The sequence below is a fragment of the Somniosus microcephalus genome, chromosome 13 (assembly GCF_052327205.1).
Source record: "Somniosus microcephalus isolate GS21.2 chromosome 13, FLI_Smic_1.0, whole genome shotgun sequence".
NCBI classification, from domain to species: domain Eukaryota; kingdom Metazoa; phylum Chordata; class Chondrichthyes; order Squaliformes; family Somniosidae; genus Somniosus; species Somniosus microcephalus.
Genome location: NC_140999.1, coordinates 103,964,275 through 103,969,274, shown reverse-complemented (window position 1 = coordinate 103,969,274; position 5,000 = coordinate 103,964,275). Strand labels below are relative to the sequence as shown.

General features: G+C 49.6%; 1 protein-coding gene across 1 annotated transcript in view; it reads left to right on the top strand.

Moving 5' to 3' along the window:
- The first annotated feature begins 2,641 nt into the window (after positions 1 to 2,641).
- LOC147108513 (phosphoenolpyruvate carboxykinase, cytosolic [GTP]-like) overlaps positions 2,642 to 5,000 on the top strand; it is a 28,233-nt gene continuing 25,874 nt past the window's right edge. Inside the window, exon 1 of the mRNA XM_086005162.1 lies at positions 2,642 to 2,719. The gene's annotated coding sequence lies outside the window, so the exon portion shown is untranslated. The remainder of the gene's footprint in view (positions 2,720 to 5,000) is intronic.

The following is a 5,000-nucleotide window of genomic DNA, read 5'->3' as shown; positions in this document are numbered from 1 at the left end:
CACACACACACACACACTCATACACACACACACACTCACTCACCCATGCTCACACACACACACACACTCACACACACACTCACACTCACACACTCACACTCACACTCACACACACACTCACACTCACACACTCACACTCACACACACACACACACTCACACACACACACTCACACACTCACATGCACGCACACACACTCACATGCACACACACTCACACACACACACTCACGCACACACTCACACTCACACACTCACACACACTCACACACTCACACACACACACACTCACACACTCACACACACACATACATACACACACACACACACACACACACACACAGTCACACACACACACACTCACACAGCAAGCACCAACTCCCATGATCCCCTTATGGCTGGTTTTCCCACAGTTCTCCTGAAATGCTCCATGGAGGCAGCTTGGCCCAGGATAACATTATCCAGATGTGCTGCCAATGCCACTCCACCCTCCCCAGTGTCACGTGCTCCAAGTTCCCACACACTGAGCTGTAACTTTATCAAGATGAATTTTCCACACCTTGGGTTTAGTTGTGCGCTCGTCCCATCCCCAGATATGTAAATCACCAGCTGGTCACTGACTTGTATTGACGTTGACCCTGGAAATGTTTGCGCTTTCTGGGCATCAGCCTGCACAGCTGATCTCACACTCCCAGCTCGGAGATATGTCAAGTGCTGCATTCCAGATCATCCTTTGGTCTCCCCGCTGGAGCTTGTGTTTGCTAAACTGCAAAAAACCACAAGCTTCCTCTTCCCTGCGTCCTATTGAAACCAAAGCAGGCAGCACTGCCTCCATCTTATATTCCATCCCAGGATCTCAAAACTGTGGAACTCCTTAGCTCCATCAGTCTTCCCTTCCCCAAAGAGTCTTCAGGCTTTTGAACTTTTAAAAAATTTGTTCCTGGGAGGTGGGCATTGCTGGCAAGGCCAGCATTTATTGCTCATCCCTAATTGCCCTTGAGAAGGTGGAGGTGAGCCGCCTTCTTGAACCGCTGCAGTCTGTGCGGTGAAGGAATGACGATATATTTCTAAGTCAGGATGGTATGTGACTTGGAGGGGTACTTGGAGGTGGTGGTGTTCCCATGCACCTGCTGTCCTTGTCCTTCTAGGTGGAAGAGGTCATGGGTTTGGGAGGTGCTTCCGAAGAAGCCTTGGTGAGTTGCTGCAGTGCATCTTGTAGATGGTACACACTGCAGCCATGGTACACCGGTGGTTGAGGGAATCAATGTTTAAGGTGGTGGATGGGGTGCCAATCAAGCGGGCTGCTTTATCCTGAATGGTGTCAAGCTTCTTGCGTGTTGTTGGAGCTGCAATCATCCAGGCAAGTGGAGAGTATTCCATCACACTCCTGACTTATGCCTTGTAGATGGTGGAAAGGCTTTGGGGAGTCAGGAGGTGAGACACTCGCTGCAGAATACCTAGCCTCTGACCTGCTCTTGTAGCTACAGTATTTATGTGGCTGGTCCAGTTAAGTTTCTGGTCATTGGTGACCCCCAGGATGTTGATGGTGGGGGATTCGGCGATGGTAATGCCGTTGAATGTTGAACTCAAGCTTGATATCATCTAATCATTATTCTCTGATTTTCCTCATCTTCTCACCTACTCTTTTCATCCTGGGTGATGGGATGCACTATGGGCCTTGGCCCTTCACTTGGGTTCCTCGATTTAGTCAATCATTACCATTGACAAGAACTTGCATTTATATAGTGTCTTTCACAGCCCTCAGGACGTCCCAAAACACTTTATCGCCAATGAAGGACTTTTGAAGTGGAGTCACTGTTGCAATGTAGGGAAATGTGGCAGCCAATGTGTGCACAGCAAGCTCCCGCAAACAGCAATGAGATAAATCACCAGATAATCTGTATTTTAGTGATGTTGGTTGAGGGATAAATTTTGGCCATTGCACCTCCCCAGCTCTTCTTCAAAATAGTGCCAGAGGGTCCTTTACACCTACCTGAGAGGGCAGATGGGGGCTTGGTTTAACATCTCATCCAGAAGATGGCATCTCCAACAGTGCAGCACTCCCTCAGTGCGGCACTGAGTGTCAGCCTGGGTTATGTGCCGAAAGCCCTGGAGTGGGACTATGAACAAATGATCTTCTGACTGAGAGGCAAAGAACCATGGCTGACACCTAATTGTTTTCCAGGATTTAAATTCAATTTGTTTCAGACAGGTTAACGCCAGAAACTGCGCACTCGGCACTCTCACAGAATCACCCTCACCTTCAACTGAACAGTGATTACATGGAATGCTGGCATAAACTTTTAGCAATCTGTTTTTGCCCATTTACAAAGGGCACCAATCGTTCCATCTGGGGGACATGTTGTGGTACAGGGCTGCCCAACATGCAGTCTCGTATATGGTGAAATCAATATCATTTTATTAATGAAAGAGTCTGGGCTTTGTCCAGAGTTAATCATCGACTATGTACTGACATGTTTTGGAAGAAAGTACAAGGTTTTGCCAAGGCAGAGGGCGTTGTTGACGACACTGCCAGGCGCCTCGTCCCCAAGTGGATGGGAGGTCACCGTGGCTGGGAGGGTATTAAAGAGGGAAGGGAAACCTCCCAGGGAATCAGACCACTGATGAAGACTTAGTCCTCTGAAAGCGACTCACCACACAAAGCAAGAACAGCCAGAAGCACAGGAGACTGGGATCGGCAGAACTGAAGAGGTTCCCTGGTAAGTCAGAGCTGTAAGAAGAAATGATACTGATTTACTATCGTCAGGGACTGGTTTACTCATCACTCCGTTTGCGAGATTAGGGGCTGAGTTAACAACTCTCCTGGTTGTTAACCCACCCACTACACTGGCTGACTCCACTGGGGAAGTGATACAGTTTCTTCTCCACAACATTTACAAGGACATGTAATGATGTGTTGAGTCTGTCCACAGAATTGTGCATATCAGGAAAGTAGGTTTTAATGCTTTAGGATTAGGAGTGACCACAGAGTAGTGGGTTTGGGTTAGTCAGGCAAGAGCTATCATTAATTTTTCTGGAGTTAAAGAAAGAAAGACTTGCATTTAAACAGCACCTTTAGTGTGTCAGCCGTAGCTCAGAGGGTAGCACTCTGAGTCAGAAGGTTGTGGGTTCGAGGCCATCCTGAGGTCGTGAAAGGCATTATAGAAATGCAAGTCTTCTTTCTTTCTTTCTTTCATGACCTCAGAATGTCTCAAAGTGCTCTTCCCAATTTGCACACAGCAAGCTCCCACAAACTCGAATGTGATAATGACCAGATAATCTGTTCTAGTGATGTTGGTTGAGGGATAAATATTGGCCAGGACACCATGGAGAACTCCCCTGCCCTTCTTCGAAATAGTGCCATGGGGTCTTTTAAGTCCACCTTAGAGAGCAGACGGGGCCTTGGTTTAACGTCTCATCTGAAAGACGGCACCTCTGACAGTGCAGCACTCCCTCAGTACTGCACTGAAGAATCAGCCTGGGTTTTGTGCTCAAGTCTCTGGAGTGGGACCTGAACCCATGACTTTCTGACTCCAAGACAAGAGTGCTATCACTGAGCCACAGCTAACATTTTGTTGGGGTAGGTTGGTTCACTATTGGGGTGGCTGAAGCAAGTGGTGGTGTATGCCCACCCACCTTTCCTCTGTATCAGCTCTGCAGCCACATAGTAGAGTGGGTGAGCAGCCTCGTTGTATAGGCTTCTAGAAGGGCAGGCTTAGACTGAACGATTGGTTTGTAAAGGTAATTTGGCAATATGCTTGAGGGAACAGAGACATTCCACATCGCTAACAATGCTCAAGGGCAGCCATTAATGAATATAGTAAAGGCAACATCTACCAGCCCTGTGGTGGAAGGGAACAGTGTTTCAAGGAAGGGGAATTCTTGTAAATGCTTTCTGTTTTCAGTTCGGAATATTTGCTAGGAATGCAAGGTTTTCTCGGTCAATCATACTCCCAAAAGAGAAAGACAATTCGGGGGAAAAATTCAGTTGTTTGCGCCTCCCGTTAGCGCTCCAGGAGGGCGCTAACGGGGCACAAAGCAACTAGCGCCCGGGCGCGGTGCCACCAACACCTCCTGCGAAATTCAGCGGGAGGTTAGCGGTGGCGCTAACCATTAGTGCCCCACGACGCTGCACCGCTGGCGATGATGTTATCACCGTGCACAGTGCCACGCTCGTGCCCCGGCCACGATCTTCGGTAGCATCCCCTGACTTACTGCCGGACACTATGTCCGACGGGGTCATGGGGGCCTACCTGCAGCCGGGGAGGCGTTAATTAAAGGCAAGGTGTCGGGCGGCCATTTTTGTTGCTGGCCGCCTGTCAGCACCTGCCTCCGCTGCCGTCCCCGGCCTCCTGACTCGCTCCCCTGCAGAATGCCGGCTGCGCTCCAAGAGCCCAGCACTTCTCTTGAGTGCCGAGCTCTTTTGCCGGCACTCCGATCTCCGGGGGCCCAGCTGGGCCCTGGGTTGCACCGCACAAGGCCCCTCCCCTTTAAGAAGGGGAGGAAGACCTGCAACACCGTGGCACGTTGCACCGCGATAGTCCCTCGCAGCACCCCAAGATGGAGATGGGGCACTTCCAGTAGCGCCTTGCTTCCGTCTTGAGGCACTACCACTCAATTTCGGCCACGGGGGCGCTAATTTTTCCGGGGCGCTAAAAGCAGCGCTCCGGCAAAGTTAGCACCCCAAAGGGGGCGCAACTCAATTTTTCCCCCTTAATGTTTGGGGTGAATTGAGAACTGGCAGGGTCAGGCTGGAGAAGCACCTTTGTTTTGTGAATCTTTGAGTGTCCTCAATCCTAGGAAAAAGTAGGATTTGGAAAAACAATCTGAGGGAAAATTGAGAAAAACACAGTGGGGTAGATTTTGGCTTTGTGCGCGGTGTAAAACGGGTGATGGCGAATCAGCAGCCATTTTACATTGCACTAAAGTTAATGGAAATAAAAATGGGGAGAGATGTGGAATGGGCAGCCGACTCACTATCTCCTGTTTTACACTATCGCA